At 40.1% G+C, this 25394-nt stretch overlaps 1 long non-coding RNA gene across 3 annotated transcripts in view; it reads left to right on the top strand.

The window, feature by feature from the left end:
* LOC105016250 overlaps positions 1-25394 on the top strand; it is a 78620-nt gene that overhangs the window by 42380 nt on the left and 10846 nt on the right. For all 3 annotated transcript variants that reach the window (XR_002197985.2, XR_828457.2, XR_828456.2), the window contains one exon: positions 3153-3333. This is a non-coding gene — a long non-coding RNA (uncharacterized LOC105016250). The remainder of the gene's footprint in view (positions 1-3152; positions 3334-25394) is intronic.

The raw sequence follows: 25394 nt of genomic DNA, 5'->3' as shown, positions 1-25394 counted from the left end.
TTTGTTCTAGAAACAAGCTGCATTCTGCACGTATGAGTTCCCTATGACGTTCAGATACAAAATTTGACTTGACCTTGACTTTTGTTATTGAGATAAATGGTCTTGTAAAGTGGTACTACGTCAGGGAGTCAAGTTGGTTGAGTTAGGACTAATACAGTAACTAAATATTTGGCTCTGAATTTTCAACTGGGAAACTTAGGGAAACAATCTAAAAGATGACAAATCTCACCTTCACGAAAATACCTGTATGAATTTAAATTAAATTTCATTCAATTGTGATTTTTCTTTGAGCAATACAAAATATTGCAAAATATTTTTTTGCATCTATAACAACATTTTTACAATTTTATAATGTTTAAGATGAAGTTTCTTTAACAGAGACCCTGTGACCTCAAACACACGTGACTACCCTCCTTCAAAAACACTGTAAAGAGGTTATTTGTCCTGAGAAAAAAGTATAATCTCCTCATTGACCCTCTATAGAATTAGCATACATTTAGCTCTTATTTGTATGTATGTTTCACTGACTGAATAGGAGGTAGCACTCAGTTATTTATTCTGTACATGAACGGCCAGAAGTAACCAAACTGGACTAACTGGAATTGTGGGCCTGTACAATAAATCATTCATGACAGATTTGACAAATATGCACTTCCTTATATCAATTTCGATGTTTTTCAATGACACCCATGGTCTGCCTTCTATTGACTTCTTCACTGCAGCTATGGGTCTCTATTATGTGATGTTAGACTTTCCATAGGATTTTCCTTCAAATTACACTTACTGATGTGGCTCATGCAATGGAATGTGTTTATTTTAATGCTAGTGAAGTTAATTAAACAAATCAAGGCACAGATTGATGGGTACACTCTCTGCTTTTATGGTTTAACTCTAGTTCTTAGTTCAGACCAGCCTGTTTCTCTTCGCCTGCTACATTACGATCTTGGGCAGCTGCAGCAGTAGCAGCTGGATTAAGCAACAGCTAATGGTAACATTAGAGGGTTGGAGCAAAACAACCAGATAAAAAAGTATGTTAGCTAGCTATTACAGAGGCTAGCTTGTGTTTGGTGGAAGTGAATTAAACTAGTTCTAATTTAAATCTTTAGAAATCCTGCTTATTGGCGCACATACTATAACTTCTTTACTAGTTGTAAAACGGTCTTACATTTGCACCTTAAATCCAAAATAATTAGTCACAGATTTATTGTTGTTAAACTGATTTGGCACAAAAATAGGACCCAATTGATTATGCACTTCTTTTATTTTGCGACAGCTGTTTGTGGCCACATTACTTTTGAAATCCTAACCTTGCATTATACAAGACAGATCACTGCAGGTGACATTGTTGCACTACCCAACTTTTCTCTTATGAATGCACTCCCAATGGCAGCCAGTCAACCATTATACTATTTTTGACTACAATGGGGACGGCAGTTCTATTCATTCTTATGTGTATCTGGAAAGCTCCATCAGTGACATTCCGCTAGCTGTGGCGTTAGCTTACGGTACGTTCTTTGCTGCGTTACACATGCACCCTAAGGCCTTGTCAAATGACCTACAGACTGATGGATGTTCTTTGGGAGTTCATAACAACAAGGATCATGCCAAAATGCCCTTTTTCCCCGATACACAAAAAGGCAACTCAGCTCACTACAAAACATATGACCTCACTGGGACACACAGTGTGAATGGAAGGCCTTGTGTCTTATCAGAATCTGGAACTTTGTCAAGTTTTTTTTTTCCTCACAGACTTTGTGATGAGCCAGACCCCAAGGAAGTAGTATGTCAGGAGGTTCTAAAAGAAATAATCTGAGCGACCTTTAAATTGTGTGTGGCGGCAACACAATTCTGAGTAGGGGACAGTTAGTGATAGTGTCACTTCTATCAACTTGACCATTATATTTTTGAGAGCAAATTAAAATTTTATTGTTCGACATAGATCTCTAATAAACTCTTACCTTATTTGCTCATAATTTTGCAGTTGGAAAAAGCCTAGGTTTCCACCGGCACAATTGTATATGAAGATTGTTCTTACACATTTACGATGATCAGAACTTATTTAAACTCTGGTCATGATTTAGTGATCCAATTATTCACTGTTTATCAAAGTGGATTTTACACTTACTTACCACAGAATTGCTGAGATATAAAAAAGAATATGTAACTTAAAAAAACAACAACATTATTGCACCCAAAATGCTGCCCATGAATAACAATAGTTTGAGAATACCACAAATCTCTTTACTTGCTGATGCAAACATTTTTTACTTGCTGATGCTGGCACAAGTAGAAAAAGAAACAAATTGTTGATGAAAAAGGATGAGGCATTTTCTGTTGTTACATAGGGCTCTGGAGAATACAGGATGCAAATGAAATAAACAGTTTCCGATGTTAGCAATTACCCGAATGACTCAGCTGATGGCTTTGCTAACGGCATGTAATAGTCCAACCAACCCACCCTGCCCACTGATAGTGGATCTGCGCCACACTATACACTGTTACAGACAGAAAGTTTGGGACTATATCAAACACGTCTGTGGAGAAAGGGAGAGAAGACAGTGATAGAGTGAAAGGAAATTCTGTATGGTTTTAATATTATCACTAATTTGCGGTTAAACTTTAGCATAATAAACCTCCTTAATTTATTTGCTCTTCTGTGGTGAAAAGGCAGTGCTGAATTTGGGGAATTTTAATTCTTACCCATCACCAGGCAAGCTTTCTGAGAGTTGCTAAAGTCAAACTTCAATTTATGCTTAAGTTTCTGCCAATAGTTTAATGAATCTATAAAATGTATAATAATTCAAACAGAGGCCAGCGGCTTTTTTGTCACTAATAGAAACTGTCAAGAATGACTGCCAACACCTAGTTACAGCATTTTACAGTATCTGAAGGAAGTATAACTGTACACTAATGCACTGAGAGTGAAGTACTAGGAAAGAAGAGCGCTGTGTACTGATGTTATCCACAGACTCAACTCATTGTTTCTGTATGTCAAGTGTGTCAATATCCCCTGTAAGTATAATATCCTGTTGTTCATGATCCTTAATACCTAAGTCAAAGAGACGTCTGTTTAATACTCCTCCTTCTGTTTTTCTCCAACTCCCCATTTCTCTTTTCTCTTTCTCTACCCTTTCCCTCTCTTTTAATAACAGATTTCGTTGAGCAATTCATTTGGTTTTTGGGCTGTCCCCTGGCGTCCACACATCCCAGAGAAATGTCTGAGGCCTTGATATATTCCTCTTGGGTTTCCATGGCCGCACCGCAAGGCGAGATCCTGTTGCACTGATGTCACACTTGAACGTAAGCACCTCTCTACGGGGAGGGATTCACAAGGTAACTTAAATCAAACTGTGCAAATTGGGAATAGATGCTGAGAGTGTATAGGCCTACTGAGAAGTTATATCAGCGGTGAGAGGCAGGATTACATTTTATTAAGACACCCAACCCAAATGGATTCATACCTATTAGGGTAAACTATTCAAGTAATGTCATACAACTGACCACGGAAGTAAATGCTCAGATTTAGAAAATGAACAGTTCTGAAGTTATTTTTGTAGTTAGTCATAACAACCTAATCTCTAACAAATTTGAATATTTAGCTTGTCTACCCCCAAGAACGTTTTTCCTATATCTGTTTTCTTTTCTGTGTGTGCACGTATGTCTGTGTTTGTGCATGCATCTACACCAGAGGGAAAAGGAAATTTGCTGAGTTAAATCATGGCAAAGGTGACTTGGCCTACATGCATATTGACAGCTTAATGGGCAGTGTGCCTGGGAGAGTTAGGGGAAAAGGGAAGAGAGCTGGCGTGTTTCCCAGACACATGCAGGTAAAACAGCAGGGTCAGTGCCCGTGTTAACAGAAACAATCTGGCACCTAACAAGTGCACCTACAGCCTGTCAGAGGAGAACGCTTTGGAACAGTCTTCCTGTGTGAGTGTGTGTGTGTGTAGGGTGTGGGTTTCTGTGTGTGTGTTTGCATGTGTGTTTGTGTGTGTGTCTCAATTCAGGAGGGAATGATGTGTGAAGCAATGTGACACTTTGCTGAGAATGAGGTGAAGGTTTTGGAATTCTAAGAAACACAAACGCTTGCCAGTTGAGGTAAAGTTCAATCGATGGTGCTCTTAAACACTGTTGAAGGTAATCTGTGGATTAGTGGATACTCATTATTTTGATCCGGTGTCATTTTGACAGATTATAAAACTGTTGAAATAAACCCAATCCAACTTCATCTATGAGCCACAATTACAGGCCCTGTCAAAATGCACAATTTATAAAATAATAATAATTTTGGGATGTTTTTTAACACTTCATTAAAATATTATTTAGTGTATTTTTAATATGGGGTTTGTAATGTAATTTTTTTTTAAACTAATGATTTTATAATGCCTTTTAAAAAAAAAAATCTTTTTTGCAACCCTCTTCCGTCGTTTATTTTAACTTTAACTCATCATTTGAACTAAACCAATGTAAACTATGTGGGCCACAAGTTGTTCAGCCGTTTAACCCGTATGGCGTGCACGCATCCACGATTGTCTGTGTTGCAAGGCTCTTAAGCAGAACCTTGTTCTGTTTGAGATGCTGGACGCATACGTTCCACCCTCCCTTCTAATCATTTGTTTTCACGTGCTTTCGAAACCACATGGGCCATTAAAAGATAAACATGGAGAGATTTCTGAGAGACAGCTTTCTTAAAACGATATTGTTTTGCCGTTCGTATCTGCGGATCAATCAGCGGCGTGAAGAAACACCCAGTTTTCCATGAGAATTTTATGATCCTCCAGCACATGAAACCATCATGTATTACCAGTGAAATCATGTCAACTGAACGCTTATTCTCAGCAAGCTATCTTAATGTCCATGAATGTTTCATGCATACATATGCATGTTTCAACCTTTCCCCAAATGAATATAGGTGGCTCACACTTGGTTATGGCATTTGGCCTGAGTGTCATGATTTCATCTGGCTATCAACCTGCGCACATTGAAGCCGGTTTGGTGTCGTGTAAAGGGTCTTTTTCTGGATCTTTGGATTGAGTTCTTGGCAACACGAAGTGCTGCCACATAGCCACACCCTTTCAGTATTAAGTCATGATAATCTTTGTCTAGGCCTGGTGACATAACTGTGAATGGTAGTGCGGATAGTGGTCACTGTTTTAGCTAACGGAAACCTCAGCTATGTACGTCTGATCTCTGGGGATGTTTACTCTCTAAATCCACGAGCCACAACCCAGCGAGCAGTGGGACTGAAATGAATGATTCTCTCCCACCGATCAAGACATTTCAAGTTTTTTTTTTTTTTTTGTATCACTGGATTGGGAGACAAATCATAATTTTTCATTTGGAGTGTATTAAGAATGTGATCAGAGACGTAGTTTCACATGTTATTTATGCTTCACTTGAGGGAGTTTATGGTTGCCAGTGGCATATAGCCAGTTTTTGTTTGGTACTAAATCTAGTAGGCTCCACCTTACAGAGTAATCTGATCAGTAACAATTGTACAGCTGGTGACTAGTAGTGCATGAAAGTCAAAAATACAGTTACACAACTTATTAGACAAAAGGAAAATAATGTTAAATATAACAATTTAAGAACACTGTTTTTTTCCCATTATAATTTGGGATGACTTGAAACACATCTCCCACTCTCATGAAAAATGATACAGTCATGACTCTCATTTGAAAAATGCCCCAGAATAAGCTCAATGGTCAGAGAACTAAATGGAGTGACTGGGCAGCGTTGTATTTCTGTGTACTATAAGAAAGGAAAAATCCTTCTTTCACCCACTGTGGTTGTTGGGGTCACACCAAGAATACCATTTGAGTTGCAATTTGTGAAAAGAGCCCCCACTAAACTGTTTCCAACTGTCAAGCACGCATCTATTTTAGGATTTAAAAAGATGTAAAAATTTTTGATCAATAAAAAAAGATCAGAGACGGTGTCACTTTGGTGATCTGAATGCCACCTGGACTGACTCAATCTAGGAAGTGTTTTCACTGAAATAAGGAAAAGGGCTTTTCCAAATAACGAGCACAATTCCTTCCTCCCTGTTGTAGTATTCTTGGAGAGGCTTAAGTCAGGAAAAGTTGTTCCAACGTGTTGCTGTTTGGGGAAGTTTTATATAATGACACCACTCTGAGTTTAGTACAGACAGGGAGACTATGTCAACTTCATAGTGTAATTTAAACTTTGATTTGAGTATGCCTTAACCACCTCAAATACCTAATGAATACTGAAACCTAATAGTAGACAATATATAGGATTAACTAAGAGTGACACTTTTGTTTCTTGTTTTCGTTTTGAGAAGTTTACCACCTGAGAAATGGATGTTCATCCCCCTTGTATGAACGTTTGAACCTGAGGTAATTTTTTTTATTTTGTTTTAAGTGATTTGGGGAAATATTGTTGCAGAATAACTTTTTTAATGCTAGTAATGTGTTTATTTAAGGGCAATTCAGCCACTGCTTTGTTCTGACAACAATAAAATAAAAAATAAAAAATACTAAGTGGTGTTTTTGCATTTTTCATTAATGAAAAATAGCTAATAGTTATCTGTTATGAAAATAAACCATGAATTATATTGTAGTGTCCGAAGTGTTTTTTAATCAAGAGGTATATATTCAGAAATACATAGACTATACATTTTCTATTTTATTTATATTCCCTGAAAGTGTCACTGTTCTTCTCCGAAAGCTTCTGCTGCAACATAGCATGCCAACTGTCCAACTCATCTGACTGAAGGGAAGTGGTCAGTCAAACCAGCACTTCACCGTATCTGGTTGACTCCTGACCTTGTCCCTCACATTTAAGTTCAGGTCTGACCTGAAGTAAAAGACCCATTCTTCTCATAGACATGCCATTGTACCAGGGGCAGGTTAGTCTGCAACCTCCCAAACACAGACGCACTCATATTGGCCCTCAACATTGGGGGCAACCCCTGTGCATCAGAAGAATTCTTTGGGAATTTATGCACCATCTCCCAGGCTAATTCAATTAGAAGGGATCGTGTCGACAGTATGGCCATTGTGACAAGCGCACAATGTTGCACTTCATATCGTCCAGGGCTCTGTGTGGAATTCTGTGCCATTTAGCCCCCCCACGCTGCCCTCCCCCCCATTCCTGGCCAGTCTCTCTCTCTCTCTCTCTTGAGGTTCCCTTCTTTCTCTCTCTGTCTCTCTGTCTGTCCAATGAAATGCCTGAGGGTCCTTTGCTGGCCTCGAATAAGGAGAATCATTAACCAATCCCCTGAGAGAGGGCATTCACCGCCACAGGGAACAAGGTTGGGTCTGGACTGGCGGCATGGAGGGAGCGTGAGGGTGAGTTCTGTCTCACCTAATGTACATGTCTATTGGGCCCTTTGAGATGCTTGATTTTCACCTGGTACTGGAGCAGCCAGCCAGTCACTCTGCAGTGATATCCAAAAAGTTATGTAATTTTCCAACAAGGGTTTCCAGAATCTTCCATAGGGCTTTTAGTGGTATATTCACAGAAGAGGATACATTGATCATGATAGGCTGACACCAATTTGACATATGAATACAACTTGCGAGACAGACTATTTATCAAAAGATGGTTAATCGCTTTGTGACATTACCTTGGATCCACGCAGTCCGTCCCTTTCTGAACGTCATTTCGATTAACTTGACAATCAATGCTAATGTGAACAGAGCGACGTAAAGTCATCTGGACACCAGAAAGCCTACCCTACTACCTTTCGCCATGGAAACAAACAAATAGAATCCATCCCCTTGTACAGAAGGACTGTGTTCTAAAAATATGATATGATCTCCTATCTCTCAAAGAGAGGCCCTTTGTGGATGGCAGTTGGTCATACATTCCTTTGCACAATAACACGTTGCTCCATGTTCCTAATACACTGGTGGCATTATTGTCATTCTCCACCGTTTCTTGAAGCTGAGGCCGCTCATGTTTGCCACGTACAGTAGATATGTTAATGGCAAGTACTGAGTATTTGAGAAGGCTTTCACAACACACCCTTAGTTAACTATCAATGGGGTGACCCATCGTACAGATTGTCCGTTTTGCCTTTTTTCCGCTCATAGTCTCCGACACAGTTTGGCCTAAGGGGGTGGTTTCTTTTCAAATTGTGTCTGGTTTTTAAGTGACTGGATGCACAGATACGCATAGCTCGGCTAAATGGAGACTGCCTCTGGTTGAAGGAATGAATTAAGCAATAACTAATTAATTGAACAGAGCCCTACTCGGAAGGAGCGTCTTCATGATAAAATGGTTAACCTTCCATTTACCACGTTTGACCTTTGATACTGTGTGAATGGGCCTCATCATGCCCCTGAAAAGAATGTAATCTGCAATGCCTGCACGCATGGACTCATGAACTTGTTACACGGAGGGCTTTCCCACCAGGAAGAAATAGCTCCATGTTGCACTTCACAGTGCTTCGGTGTGTGTATCGGTACAAAGTTCCACATCCCCAGATTGTATTTTAACAATTCAACGCTCTGAATATTCTTTGTTCGGCGCCACATTGTGCATTTTTGTCCGGCGATTGCCGCTACCAACTTAGTAAAACTAAAAGCTGCACCTAAACCCTTGTTTTTTTCTCTCCGTTCTGCATTCCTTGGCCTCAGGTCTAGTTGTGGTCCAGGGGGTGGGTGATTTGCAGTGCTCCGTCCATAATAATAAACGTCTAATAGGTCATCGGCCTTGTGATGCCTTCTCCGTGCCTCCTGCAGGCTGTAGATCACTCATTAACCTCAGTCTCTGAAGTGGATCAGGAGCCAGGCCGTCATCACAGCGAGCGTGATTAGTCACGCTGACTCTTTTGATCACACGGACAGGGACCGCACTGTCCCCTTCACAGTCAGGTGTCTCGACCGCAACGTTTAAGGATTTTCCACCGCGGTCAGTTCAGCTCCCGATTAGACTCGCCGAGAGACTGAGTCGGGTGGCTTAGTCAAAGGCGCGCGTGCGGATGCATACGAGACACACTGCATGGACGAGCACGTGTATATACAGCACACGGATGAAAGCGGTGGGAAACGGACAGGAAGGTATTTTGAGCAGGAAGTGCAAAGCTACGTTTACTGCAGCATCTTTGAGGTTCTCTACATCCACTGAATACAAATGAATGTAATAACGGGTTAAAAAGTCTTATAGAATGATGCTAGTGATTGCTTATTGAACGATTGCTGCGGAGATCAAACTGTCCTCAGAAGATGCAATGTCTTCAGATAGTTAACATGTTACATTCTATAAACTGTGTTGGAAAGTCCCGTGTTGCAAGGGACTTTTGCCCTACTAGTCTGGAGAAAATCAAACAGGAATCCATCTCATTTAGAGTATAAGTGGAAGATGGAAAAAGAGAAAGCTACAGTAATGTGGAGCCGATCATATCATTTTAATAAGCACTAGTCAGTATTGATTGAATAAAGCAGCCGGACACACAAATTACCCTTGTGTGTGTGTGTGAGTCTGTGTGTGTGTAGTGGGGGTAGGGCAGTTACTAGAGCTAAACAGTAATGTCGGTTAAAATATTTATTAAATGTAGTAGCAATTAAGAATGTTTAAAGTGTAGCAGTACCAACACATCCTGAAGGCATTTTAGCCCTTTGGTATGGGATCAATCTCATTTAAGGTTATATTTTATATATAAAGGCATATAAAAGGAATATATTTAAGGTCATATTTTAGGTTATATATTTGATAACAATACAGGCCTTGGTTTGGGACCCACACTCAGAGGGCTTAGTTTGAAAATCCCTGTAATAGTTTAATATAGGTGGGGTTATAGGGTGATTCGGGGGGGGGGGGGGGGGGGTTGAGCAGCTGTCGATGCCCTGGTTGGTTGGAGGTCGACTTGGGCTCTCCCGGGTGCTAAAGGGGACTCCCTGTGGCTAAATGCTGTCTGAGATGGCCTCTGTGTGCTAAGATAAAGGCAGCCCTTGTCTCCTCTGACTGACCCCTGTGACTGGAAGACTTACTGAGAAGTGTCTAATGACTAAACCTAACGATTGAGACATTCTCCTTTCAGGCAGAACACCTTCCTTTGTCATCTCTCATCAGTCTTTTCACCTTTTGGAACCCAGAAAAACAAAACTGAAGCGTCTAATCACCTCCATATTATTGTTGTATGTATTATGCCTGGGTCTCTCGCAATATGATATCTGCTACATCCCAAGAAAAGTATTCAGTGGGTCTGCCGATGTCTCTCTGCATGTTAACTATATTGGGCCAGTCAGTATGTAATGAAGGAAAAGCAATAAAGGGTGTGTTCAGTCATGTTAAACTGTATTACATTTGTGGAATCCATATGTTGCACTAAATTATTGTTTCGTGGATTGTTCTGTAACAACACTGAATTATTAAGGCTACTTTGAGACAAAAGGTACAAGCACACACACACACACACACACACGCGCGCGAATTTCAGGAACAGGTGACAGAACATGCTCCCGTGAAGGCGTCCGCCCCGTTGTCAGGACAGATGGCGATAGGCCTGTTGCTAAGGATAAGGCCAGAGGAATCCATTTTTTAATTCCAGATTATTTGCCTCAGCACCACAAGCAATCTCACTAGGTTTCCCAAGACATAATGAAAAAAAGGAACACACAAAAGGAGGGCTCGGAGGTAGGTCAGGATAGGGAGGCCAGTGTGAGAGAAACAGTCAGTTGTTACCATAGAGGTTCTGAGGCGTAGAAACATACAGAATGACTTGGTTGGGGAAGAAGAGACGGGTCAGTTTGGATGCCTGAGATTCTGCAGGGGAATGAAAGACTTTCCCACTTGGAGCCTGTTGACTTCCATAATGAAAGTAAGCACATTCAGGGCCCAAGACTCTTGTTCTGCGCATCCTGACTGTAAAAATAACCAGACCACTACATACACACGCCAGCGGTGTTTGAAGAGCACGGGCCATTGCCAGTGAGGGAGGTGTTGAGTACTGGTGGTCCCACAGTGTGTTTGATCAGAGGGCTCTACCTCAGGAGCCCATATTTACTTTATCCATGACAGAATTTTCCTCACGTTGTGGAAAAGAAATAAAATAACAATAATTAAGAACAAAGGAAAACATGTTTAGGCTTGATTAAACCTTTGAAGGGGACTTTTTCTGAACCGGATATCTAGAAATAACCAAACGTAGGACACAGGCCGTCAACGTGCCGCACGTTGATTCGTCCGCCCGTTTACTTCTTTTGTCATTGTTATCTTTTTTTTGGCTCTCTAGAACCTGAGTCGGGTCTCGGGTCTCGGAGCACAGCCGAGTGAGGGAACACAGTGTGGTGTGTCACGCAGGCTGAGAGTAGCCCCCGCGGCGTCACCCTGTCTATGAGGCCTTGTCATCGTACATTTCCTTCTTTTCTCTGTTTCCACCTCTTTCCAAATCTATCTATCTTCATTCCTGTCTCTCCCACCCACTCCCTCCCCACTCCACCCTGGGTCTATAGTCTCCCTCACATCCTGATTAACATAATATTGTTATGTCATTAAACTTTCAATCCCAATGAGGAGACAGATATTATGTGATTTTCTCCTGGATACAGCAGGTAATTGACATAGGACTTGTTTTGGTTATAATTATAACTTAACCGCCCGTTAGTGCTGCTGCATGTAGCATTAGTTAAACGAGGCAAGCCTCTTTGTGTGTGTGTGTGTGTGTGTGTGTATGTGTGTGTATTTGTGTGTTAGTTTTAACATCGTCATGAGCAGCCGTTATGAATAGTTTACTGTAAGACAACAACAGAGTTACAATGGAGCTGATTTGTCTTGTAGAGGTCAGTGGGTAAGGGTAATTGCTTGTGCAATAAATAAAAATAAAAAAAAGAATTATTATTTCCCACATACATTCATTATTGTGTAATCTGTTTTATAAATAATAATACAATAACAAAAATTGCTTTATTGGCTAACATTCCCTCTGAACAATACACAGATCTACAATCTTATGTGATCTGATCACTTAAGTACAAAATCTCCCTAAAAGGCAAAATGTGGGTCTTTTTTTAAATTGTTTTACCAAGTAACTACGCAAGGAACACCTTCCTATTTACAGGAACAATGTGGGAGACGTTTGGATCAACAGGCTTGCTCAGGGACAGCTTGTTGGCTCAGAGATTAGAACCTGTAACTTCTTGCACACTGGCCCAACACGCTTGACCACAATACTACTATACTACCGTTGGGAGTCCTTCACCTGATATTTTTTGTCTTTTTTGCTACAATTATTTTAATGAAACTGAGTTCAAGGTGATCGCCATTTAACCTAATTGCCATTTTAGCCAAAATTAAAAGATTTGCTCACAGCTGATAACAATGACATCCTTGAATGTGAATAAACAAAACTGCACAAATACAAAACTTATTTGCACAATTGTTCAATCAGCAATCTGTCCATATTTATGCAAAAAAGAGTTGCCCTACACGTAGCCATTTGCAAGATTAGATTTAGCAAAGGGAATGAAAGATCAGTGGTGATCGAGTAGCTACAAGGGGAATACAAAAAACTATAGTTTTAAATGAAATTTGTGCCACAATCATTGACCACGTTGCCAATCATGGCCTTTCTATGAGAGGCTGGGCAGCAGGTCCCGAACAATGGACATGCCATCCTTCAAAGTGAAGTGTGTGCATGAGCTGAATGGAAACCAACAGTTTTAAAATTTCCTGTTTTGCAAGAACACATATTCGGCAGATAATTTCTTCAGGAGAAAAATAAAAATGTTGACTTAGGTTTGAGGTTTTACATTTTGTTCAGGTTTATTGTCTTCTCGCAACTTATCACTCTATAAAACACACAAATTCAGCCTATATATTTTTTTCCCCCAGTTTGGTGAGAACTAATTTGTAATGCACTTTATTCATGTAATCCCCATTTTGAAATGAATTTGAGAAACCGCGGAAGTAAACACAGAGCACCCTGGTCTTGTTGATGCAAACTTCAAACAGGCAGGTTTGCTGTGTTCTGTATAAGTTGCACAACCAGGGAACCTAAACAACAGAGAGTTTTCTACATGAGGTAAGTTATAACTGTCCAAGAGCAGTGGTAAATCCAAATAGTTCCCATTGACGCTACTGCATATTTCTAAAATGGGTTGTTCGCAGAGTCAAGTCTTGCTAAAAAACAATAATCATATCTCAGGAAGGTCTATGACTCAAACTAAGGTAATTGTTTACTGGTCTATCTGAGAAATCCCTGTACCATCAGCTAAGCCAGGGCCATTCATCAACTTGATCTCCACCTTAAAAAGTGTCCAGGCATTTTTTTTCTCATTGCTTTTAGCCTAGCAATTTGTTTACAACAAGAGTTTTTTGTACAAACACTATCCATCGTTTGAATCATTATTTCAATTCTGAACAGTGATCTCTATGTGAAAGTCAAACAGTCGAACAGCATGTTTTCTGTTGGCAAAATCATGCAACAGCACTGTTCTATTGTTCAATGATATAGAAAAACAAGTTAGACCAAAATTTTAAACAAAACAAAATTCAAACAATTAGAAACTTCTAAGAGATTGAGTTAGCATTAGTTCGCTAACATTAGCTTGAAAGGAGAAAGAGCTTTCATAGCATCGCCTAGCGGTGATTGAAACAAATAAATCATTAGTGTTATGATTACAAAAATTCCCTTTCATGTAAAATAGTTCAGCAGATTCAAGATCATGGACAGCGCAATTACATTCTACAGTGCCTTGTTCCCCACCCAATGCTCATAGCAATTTGAATTAATCAATTTGACAGCTAGTCGGTTTGAAAGATTTGAACAACCAGCTGTCTTGGATAGTGGTGCTAGATTTGAATCAGTCCTACTTTCCTCATGAAATAAATCATATAGTAAGAATACAAGTTGAATATATTTGGCAAACTTGTGTTAGCCCAAAATGTGAGTAACCCCTTATAGAAAACCTATTGTACACTCAAGGTTCTGGTAAAATCATTTTAAGCACAGCTGTGCTTATCTATAGTACTTGGCTATCGTACTGCAGCTATACTTAAACATTTGTTTATCACTCTTTCTTGTGTACAATTGATTCACTAAAATTATTAAAGTTAAGAAATAATAAATGGTATAAAGAAACTGTATGGAAGCATCCCATTCCAGACCTGTCTGCCATCTTGAATGATGAAAGACAAGTTACATGATGTTTCCAATAAACATCTATGGCCTATGCAATGCATTGGGATTTCTACAAATATGGATGTAGTGTTAAATATATAAGGACATTCCTGAGCAGTCTATGTGTTCACACGTTTCCGTTAGATTTTGTAGTTTAAATGGTTGAAGACCAGTTACACTACAAAGTTTTCAGATTGAATTGTTAAAAGTATGAATAGTATAAAAAATCTGCAAACATCTAAAACCATAGCAGTCTGCAAATTATGACGTTTCAATGCTGTTTCTAGCTTTAAGTTTATGTTTAGTTCTACAGCAACATTTTCCCATCCATATTTATTGCCATCGAAATGTTTTGCAAATTTGATTAGAGGATGAAAAGTATCAGTTGTGCTGTAGTGCTTTTTTCAAGATTTCTCAGGACTGTCGGTATGGACATTTTAAAGTTGGTTTTCAGTTGTTTCTTTGTAGGTTATTTGTAGCTTTGTTGTTGCTTTGGCAGTGGTGAAATAATAATAATTAAAAAAAGCATGAATGTTTTCTAAAGTTTTGGTTTGCTTTCACCAAGCTCATCCAATTATGTCAGTAAATGGCATTGTGACTTAACTGAATTTATGCTTCGTTCACAGTTTTGCCCTATGACTTCTGGCCAACAGTGTGCTTTAAAACTACAGTGTCTGTGGCAAAGGTCTGAATTGTGAGTGAAATAGAGAGAGGCTACGATGGAGCTCATGCCATGCAGCTGTTTATCATCAAAGAGGTCTATGCTATTTCTATCGCCACACACAAGCCCCTGTGCAAAAATAAGATCAACAAATAAACATTCTTTCAAACCAGTGAACTTATGTGTTTGATTATAGACTGATATGTTTTTCATAACCCTATGTGTTTAGTGTTAACAAGCACAATACCTTTTGGATCAAATACTGGAATGTTTATTCTTGGGATTACTTTTACGAGATAAAAAGGGTGCTTCATGCACCTGAACATTGGCACATTTTCTAAAATGTAGGCCGTGCATCATGTTTGTAGATGAAGGGAGGCATTTGTGATACAGACAGAAATGATAATCACAAAATTAGATCACTGATGCATGCTTGGTTTTTCTCATAAACAGGCGGCATAGAAAATGAAAGACTATTTTCAAAGCAATAAAATGTGTCAGCATTCTCCAATTAGGTTATAGCAATGGCTTTTCTAAATACTAATTTAGGGTGTGGTGTAAAATATTGTTTAACAATCTACAAGATGTGTAAACTTAACTATCTGATTGCAATATGACATATTCTGACAACACTTCAAGGAATGATTATGAGAAGTTCATATAAATGATTGTATTTAATTAACATTACTAACATTACAGTATGAAGAACCCACATCCATGGCATATGGCTTAAATTACAAAATACTCAAATACGGATATGAACCAAACATTACTCCAAGCATACTGTACAACAAATCTTAGCGTAACAAGAAATAAATAATCAACCAATAAAGGCCCAAGTACGTCATAAGTCTAGAAGGCTAACCGAAAGAGTACATCATTACATATCATATAGGAAGAAACCAGGAAAAACTGGCATTCAATTTATCTTCTGTTACCTGACCTGTTTATGTTAAAAAAGAAAAACAAGTTGTTGACCAACCACAGACCAAACCATATGTAATAAAATGAAGATATCCTATCAAAATGAAGCAAACAACGTTCTCAGTTGGGGAGTTTGGGTCACAGATTGTGTGATGCCTGTGGGGGTGTAACACAGTGAAGCTGTAATCCTAAGATCAATAAAAACCTCTTGCATACAGTGTTGAAAGTTCCCTGAACACATACTGCAATACAGACCGAACATGGATCCCACAGTGTTATTTCAACACCCATTCCAGTAGGCAATTATCTGGTTACTGTAATGAACAGAGAGACAGATACATTTTCTCCTCTCAATCAGGGAAGGGCTAAACACCCCTAAATGTATTTAGTGCTTTGTTGGGTCATTTGGGATGCTAAGAAGACAGAGAGAACACATATCCAGGCAGTATATATACAGTTAGCAGTAAATACTTTTAGGGCTGGTCCCACTATAACCTACCATGTAAATAACATTCAAAAAATGACTTTTTACACACAGCTACACAGTTTCACTTCGTTTGAATCCACATGTTATATCAGGGTCGATAAATATTAAATTACTTATAAAGAACATGTCACCTCACATTTTGACAACTGCAGTTCACTGAACCCCATCAACCTACCCAGAATGCTGTGATCACCTAGTGTTCAAGCATCCCAAGTTCTCAACTCAGTCAGAGCTCTTCTCTGCCCTGGCACCTTCCACCTGAACCTAAGAATGCAGAGATTTTAAGTAAGTCTACTTTAAAATAATTCTTAATTTGCCATTTCTCATAAGCTAACATATAAAATAGTTTAAAGGTGGTCAAATCATGACTCATTTATCAACATAAATATAAACATATATACAGCTTGGGAAAAAATTAAGAGACCACTGCACCAAAAAGCTCCAAAAAAGTTGAAAAGGAAGGTTTTGAGTGAGGAACAGAAGGGTTAAAATTAAGAGACCACTGCAAATTGAACGATTCTGTTCCTTACTCAACACTTTCCTTTTCAACTTTTTTGGAGCTTTTTTTTGGAGCTGTATATACACTCACCTAAAGGATTATTAGGAACACCTGTTCAATTTCTCATTAATGCAATTATCTAATTAACCAATCACATGGCAGTTGCTTCAATACATTTAGGGGTGTCTTCCTGGTCAAGACAATCTCCTGAACTCCAAACTGAATGTCAGAATGGGAAAGAAAGGTGATTTAAGCAATTTTGAGCATGGCATGGTTGTTGGTGCCAGACGGGCCGGTCTGAGTATTTCACAATCTGCTCAGTTACTGGGATTTTCACCCACAGCCATTTCTAGGGTTTACAAAGAATGGTGTGAAAAGGGAAAAACATCCAGTATGCAGCAGTCCTGTGGGCGAAAATGCCTTGTTGATGCTAGAGGTCAGAGGAGAATGGTTTCAAGCTGATAGAAGAGCAACTTTGACTGAAATAACCACTCGTTACAACCGATGTATGCAGCAAAGCATTTGTGAAGCCACAACACGCACAACCTTGAGGCGGATGGGCTACAACAGCAGAAGACCCCACCGGGTACCACTCATCTCCACTACAAATAGGAAAAAGAGGCTACAATTTGCACAAGCTCACCAAAATTGGACAGTTGAAGACTGGAAGAATGTTGCCTGGTCTGATGAGTCTCGATTTCTGTTGAGACATTCAGATGGTAGAGTCAGAATTTGGCCTAAACAGAATGAGAACATGGATCCTTCATGCCATATTGCCACTATGCAGGCTGCTGGTGGTGGTGTAATGGTGTGGGGGATGTTTTCTTGGCACACTTTAGGCCCCTTAGTGCCAATTGGGCATCGTTTAAATGCCACGGCCTACCTGAGCATTGTTTCTGACCATGTCCATCCCTTTATGACCACCATGTACCCATCCTCTGATGGCTACTTCCAGCAGGATAATGCACCATGTCACAAAGCTCGAATCATTTCAAATTGGTTTTTTGAACATGACAATGAGTTCACTGTACTGATATGGCCCCCACAGTCACCAGATCTCAACCCAATAGAGCATCTTTGGGATGTGGTGGAACGGGAGCTTGGTGCCCTGGATGTGCATCCCACAAATCTCCATCAACTGCAAGATGCTATCCTATCAATATGGGCCAACATTTCTAAAGAATGCTTTTAGCACCTTGTTGAATCAATGTCACATAGAATGAAGGCAGTTCTGAAGGCGAAAGGGGGTCAAACACAGTATTAGTATGGTGTTCCTAATAATCCTTTAGGTGAGTGTATATCGATTAGCCATAACATTATGACCACCTGCCTAATATTGTGTGAGTCCCCCTTTTGCCACCAAAATGGCCCTGACCCGTCAAGGCATGGACTCCACTAGACCTCTGAAGGTGTGCTGTAGTATCTGGTATCCTTTAAGTCCTGTAAGTTGCAAGGTGGGGGTCAGACCTGTTTGTCTAGCACATCCCACAGATGTTCGATTGGATTGAGATCTGGGGAATGTGCAGGCTAAGTCAACACCTTGAACTTGTTGTTGTGTTGCTGAAACCCTTGCTGCACCATGTTTGCTTTGTGGCAGGGCGGATTATCCTCCTGAAAGAGACCAATGCCATCAGGGAATATCGTTTCCATGAAAGGGTGCACATGGTCTGCAACGATGCTCAGGAAGGTGGTACGTGTAAAAGTAACATCCACATGAATGGCAGGACCCAAGGTTTCCCAGCAGAACATTGCCCAAAGCATCACACAGCCTGTGCCGGCTTGCCTTCTTCCCATAGTGCATCCTGGTGCCATATGCTCTCCAGGTAAGCGATGCACATGCACCCAGCCATCCACGTGATGTAAAAGAAAACGTTATTCATCAGACCAGGCCACCTTCTTCCATTGCTCCTTGGTCCAGTTCTGATGCTCACATGCCCATTGTAGGTGCTTTCGGCAGTGGACAGGGGTCAGCATGGGCACCCTGACTAGTCTGCGGCTACGCTGCCCCATATGCAACAAACTGCGATTCACTGTGTTTTCTGACACCTTTCTATCAGTACCAGCATGAACTTTTTCAGCAATTTGTGCTACAGTAGCTTGTCTCTTGGATCGGACCACACAGACCAGCCTTTGCTCCCCACGTGAATCAGTGAGCCTCGGCCACCCATGACCCTGTCGCTGGTTCACTGCTTTTCCTTCCTTGGACCACTTTTGATAGGTACTGACCACTGCAGACCAGGAACACCCCACAATGACTGCAGTTTTGGAGATGTTCTGACCCAGTCATCTATCCATTACAATTTGGCCCTTGTCAAAGTCGCTCAGATCCTTACACTTGCCCATTTTTCCTGCTTCTAATGCATCAACTTTGAGGACAGAATGTTCACTTGCTGCCTAATATATCCAACCCAGTGACAGGTGCCATGATAACGATATTCACCTGTCAGTGGTCAATGTTATGGCTGATCAGTGTATACTGTATATATATATAAAAATATATATATATAAATATATATATATATATATATATATATATATATATATATGAATTTCAGGGGTTTCACTAATTCTACTTGAGCATGTTAAATTGAGTTGTCACTGTGGTACAAGCAGTTGTATCACCCAAACACATACGCTGATCTGTTTTTTCACGTTTTAATCTGTCACTGAAACTGCTCCCATGAAATCTGCCTCACTTTCTAACAAACCCCTGTGGCTTTTATGGAGTATATGCACAAACAAAAAGGAACAACATGTAAATATGTGTAGGCTTCTTTACAGTTTAGTCATCAACCATTTCAGCATCGACAGTGAAAAAGATTATACAAAAACGTGCAACTCCAGATGATGTAACACTGATCTCAGACAACCCAAGTTACAGGGAGTATTCATTAGGCTGATTCCGTTGCAAAACCTTTTGTCTGTACACATTTAAATTTTTTGTACAGAAAACAAGCAATCAAAAGAAAAAATTTAACTGTATTGGTTGCAAAATATGAGGCAATGGAACATTTTGTTGTGGAATCCAAATAAAAAACAGGTCAATATGTTTTTTTTTAGACCAGAGGACCCATGATTGGTTGTACAGCTCAACAAGGCACTGTCCCATTTATAGAGTTAGCAAAAACATAGAACAATTAGTACCATTTCATAATGTGATTTGCCTACTATGGACAGAAAAACACATTAGTAGCTTTGAATGTTTTCAGTTTAGAATTTCCTCTCATCTTGGTCTTCCAGTTGTGAGCAACTCAACCGATATTCATTGACTAAGTCTGGGGATGTTTTTGTCATCTGCTCCTGAGACAAGATCAATGTCTTCAATTACTCTCCCATTTTACTTCAAGGCACATAGCATTTCTCCAGGTGTAGTTGAGCTTTGCACGTTTAGATCTAGCCCTTTCTTAATGATTAATGTTAGCTGGCATTATACTCACATTAAGTATGCTGAGAAATAACGAACTCTCCCATGGAGCATCTAGAAGTTTCAAGACAGAATATATGGTCAGAGACTTGCCAACCCCTTGGAGCACAACATAAGTTACAGTTTGAATCGTTTTTTTCTCATAGGCCGCGTATTTACATAGCTTCAGCAATCATATATCATGTAAACGTGTAAAAAAAAAAAAATCACAAATGATATTATGAAGCTTCCAAAGCCAAAACATACTGTATGAAACAATGGTTTTGTAGGGATTGACGGTAAAATAGCCAAGAATATGTTGCTAACAGTAGCAGGGGGACATGGTAGGGATATTATGAAAATAAGTGTGGCAAATGCTAGCCATTATAGCATTTTCTCATCAGATTTTTTATATTTCATTTGTTTCTGCCTGATGCCAAACAATTCTTTTCTGGAGAATGGGGGACCCTAAGAGAAACGTCACATTTGTTGTTACAATGTAGAATGGCTTCAGGGCCAAAGTCGCACTCACACTCTTTTTATCACCACTTACTTCACCTCCACCATGAGAGAGGGAAAATTAAAGGTATTCTGTGATTGGTAGAAAACAAGGATGCATTTTGGTCATGTATTCAGTCTGTCATCATTGCCGCCTCAGGCACAGCCCTCAGATGTATGTAACTGTTTAATTTTTTTCAGATTCTGATTGGCGGGACACTGAAGCAGAGCGTAAAAACAACACAAAAACACTGCGCCTTTCCTGATGTAAATCAAGTATACGATCACCATTACGACTCCCTTCCCTGTCACTTCCATTAGACCCCTGGCAGCCCGAGCATTACTCTTGGCATGCTTAGAGAGGAGATCCACCCTGTGTAATTGCTGCCCATAATTGCTCAGGCACCGCTCGGCTTTGGAAAAGGAGCCCCATCTCGCTCCTCGGCAGCCCCCAAAATGAATGCCATGTGCTGGGAAAACGCCCCGGCCGCTGCTGTGAGCCTGAGGTGGCGCCGTAACGCCTCGGGCCCAGCCGACGTGCCTCACGCTGCCAAGAGGAACATAATTCAGCCATTCCTTCTTAAACAGGACACTCCCCTCTCTAGCTCCGTCAACCCATCCCTCTGTTTCTCTCTCTGTACCCTGTCTCCCTTTCCCTCCCTTTCCTTTCTCACTGTCTCACCTCTTTCCTCTCTTACTCCTCTGTCTTTTTCTCTCCCTGTCCCCCATTTTGCCTTTCTTATTTCCTTCTCTCTCTCTCTTTCCCTCTTTTCCTCCCTTTCTCTCCGTCCGTCTCTCTCCATGCCCTCTCCTTCTGTTACACACACATTCTCTGTCTCTCTCCTTTCGCTAACTGCCTTTGTTCAGGAAATGGTCTCTGATGTCACCTACAGGGTGGTGGAGTGGGCAAAGCCTGGGAAATGCTCAGCGCGCCACACTCTCCCTGAGAATGTGGACGCCACTCACAGTCTGTTTATTTGGGAGTGTGCAATGAACTGCTCCTTTCCATTGTGGGCACCATTGGCTCACAGAGGAAACTCTCCAGGCTGCAGGCTGAACATGTAGATTTAGAGATTACTTTATTGCTGAGATACATTTGAAGGAAAAAAACATTGGCTGGCATTTGATTGGAGATATTTGTCATTAAAAGAGTAATGTAACATGATACTGTATAAGCCATTCAGGTGAATTCAGTCAAGCCTTGACTTACTGTGAGACCGGACCACCTGGTCCTTTTAATACCACTAGATTCAACTCCTTGCACCACAGATAGACAGGAAGTGGCTAAAAATAGCCAGAATCAAAGGTATGTTATTGAAGCGTAATGAGAGAGGGATGAGAAAGATATGCTGTTGTAACAGTGACTTTTTCCTGTACATTCCTGAGGCTTTTCTCATGTGAAAGCTTGGGAGAATGCCCTGGCAGCACTAGGGGACACATTTATTTTCCTTTCAGGTTCAACACACTCTGTGTCAGGCCTCTGTAGCACGGTGCTGCTTAAACAAGCCCTAAGCGTTTAGCTGTCTCCAACACATTCACCTCTTCTCGTAGGTCACTTTTTCTTGTGTTGCATAAAGTATACGAAATATGAAGGAAATACATTTATTTTGAAAATATTTTTGCTGACTGGGTAGCTTCATCTTACTCTTGAGGTAAAATGTGAGCGTGTGAGTTCGCTTTGTGCTAGCGCATGCTGTACATGTCTGCATAGCACCTGAGTGAGCTGTGCTTAATGAACGGAAACCTTGTAAAATGAACTTCATTACCAGGATTCAAATAAAAAACAGTCTGAAAAGCTCTTCTCAATTTTCTCCTTTGGAGGCCTAGCAGGCAGTGTAATTTGGGCCTGGCCTCTCCTTTTCATCATTCTCAAATTAAACAGATAGAATCTGATTAGAATTTTGCCTTCAGATATACAGTATACACAAATATGAAATGTTTGATGTAATCGTTTGCAGTGATCTTCGATTCTTTGTTCAGAATATTTTGTATGCACGTTTATTTCTCCATAACACCCGAGAGGAGTTAGGAAAATGTTGAGCACACATTTCTTCTGTGGTTCATTTACTGCGATCACAAACACATGGCATCATTGGGGGCGAATGGCACGTTTGGTGCATCACTCAATTCGTGCAGTTTTGGGTCGTCTACCCACAGCTTGTACTTTACCTGCTAGCTCACTGGGTGGGTATGTGTTTATTAATGTCCTGTTGTGGTCTGTAGGTAGGCCTCAGGTAGGCCTTTCTGTTGTCACACTCAGATCTCCCAAGAGATACAGGTAGAACGTTTTTATTTTTTGCAGTACAGAGAATGAAATCAAATTCACGCCTTTTCCATTTTACTGGAGTACAACTGGTACTGTGCAGTCAATGAGACCAAAACATCTGGTGCCGTTCTTGCGAAATTAGTTCAAAGCTTTGCAGCTCCTTGATTATTTAAACATTGTTTGAGCCAAATTAGGCACCCTTTTATTCCACAGTGGAAAGCATAGTGTAACACCCCTAATTTGAACACCCCTCTGAAAAAGAGAGAAAGAAGAAAAAAGTATATCTGTGCTCCTGTGAAGGGTTTGTTTTTTCTATAGAATCCATCATCAGACATCACGTTGTTCCAAGGATTCTTCGACAGCACACTGGCTTTGATGTAAAAAGCCTGAGGGGAGAATAAGTCAAACCTATGGGACTGTGCGGCAACTGTGTACACTGTCTCCCACTCATTTTAGCTATTGTTAATGTAATACACCCTTATTAATGTGTTTGCTGAAGGAAACACCACTCTAGAATTCTAACAGTCATATGTTGGGTTCACAGCAAAACTGTGAAATCTAATGTTGTTCTTTGCATTTTTACTTTCTTGACCTGATATCGCAAGCAAACTTCAGATTTTGAAACTAGTGAAAATGAATTACACAGATTTACCTACAGGGAATACTGTTATAAGCAATCTGACTTTCACCCTCATATCTGTCACCGTGTTTGAATTACTGAATCTTAACTTTTTATTTAGATGTCTTTACTCATGCTAAACAAAAAAATATATTATTTAAAAGAAATTACCAAGACAAACCATGCAAAATGCATTATCATCTGTCAAGAAAGTTCTCTTGAATGCTGACATCCTTTCTGAGAATGTTATATCAGCTGACTAAACTAAAACTGGACTAGACTGAAAACAGTATGAGTGAAATATCCCTTTAAATATAGGGTAACAATGAAAACTCACTATGTAACATTTGTTATGTAACACCACTGCGTCCCTATTTGACAAGACTTCATATTATGTTTCCCTCAACAATGTGAAAGTAACACCTTAATAACTTAGTAATAGCATACGGTAGTAGGTATAGGTATTACTATGAAACTACTTGGTAATATAGCCGCATGGTTACAAAATCATTTATTACACATTTGGATCAAGGAATGTATAAAACACATTCAGTTGCCAAATATTAGTTTACAAGGATAACTATGATGCTACAGCCTAACCCCTTCTCTTTTTTCACTGTAAAACAAAAAGTAGAAACATGTATGTATAAACTCAGTACTGAAAGAGCAACTGCAAAATTACTTACAAATTACGTAGAATACCTTGACTACAGTCATTCCACTGACCTGGCTCGTGTCCTGGACATCTTTGGACTCACATATGCCGCCATTAACAAAAGGGCAATTTACTAGAACAGATCTGTGCCACAGGCGTGGCTCTAGCCAAATTGGACAGAAATGTGTCAGGGCTGTCAAATGACGGAGTCATAATTCTCACCCTAGCAATTCCACTACTTCTTTTGCCCAAACATGTATTCATATATTTTATTTTACCGTTACTTATTTTATTCACGATTCAGTTTAGGAGTTTGAAAACTGTTAAGCACGGCTTACTGAGTCCATTGACAAACTACGTTACTAACTCTGTGACTCAATACACTCCCTTGACCAGGGGTCTTACACTCCCCCTGTAACACTGAGAAGCTACACCCTCTCAAAGCAACTAGACATTGATCAACAGATTAAAAATAACTGTCGTAGCTATGCATGCGCTGATGTATGAGGAACATCAGAAAGAAAACAAACAGGCCATCAGCAATGCTCATACTATAATTCTACCAGTCCCTAATAATTTTACTAGTCCCAAATAATCCTACTAGTCCCAAATAATCCTACTCACTCCTGGGTGTTTTTATTCTACTGTAAACAAGCTCCTCCTACCTGTGAAGAACTCTGCTACCTTTGCTTCCACAGAAGAGTGAAAATAATACATGTGCTTCCTCTAAAGCAACATACTAATCATCAAAATCACCTTTCTGTGCTCTCCAGCTACTGTAGTTAATCCACCCATTCCTACTTTCCCAGAGGAAAGATTCTTCACCTTCATCACAGTCACTGCACCTGATGTAACCAAGCTGGTTATGACAATGAAGCCAACCCTTGCTCATATGATTCTACTGGCCAATACGTAAATAGACAGATTCTGACCTGAACAAACCCCAGAACTAAACTCCTTGAACCTCCCATTTCTAGCCAACTCTAAAACCATATGGCCACACAATGTACGCGTGTCCATCCATTCAGGATTCAGGGCTGGAAACAGCAAATACAATTTATTGGTAATGGTTGGAAATGACCTCATGAACGCAGACTGGGGCTGCCGGTGTCCTCATACCGCTTGACCTCACAGCAGCATTCGACAGGGCCATCCACGCCATCTTGAAGGAATGCATGAAGAACCTTGTAGTGTAACCTATGCTGGTCTGTAGGTGATGCACAGATATGTACAATGGGTATGATGGAACAAAATCAAACACCTGTCAAGCCAACTGTCCAATGTATGATAGGT

The sequence above is a fragment of the Esox lucius genome, chromosome 16, assembly GCF_011004845.1.
Source record: "Esox lucius isolate fEsoLuc1 chromosome 16, fEsoLuc1.pri, whole genome shotgun sequence".
In the NCBI taxonomy this organism is placed as follows: Eukaryota; Metazoa; Chordata; class Actinopteri; order Esociformes; family Esocidae; genus Esox; species Esox lucius.
Note: the sequence above shows the minus strand (reverse complement) of the source record. Positions and strands in the feature narration are given on the sequence as shown.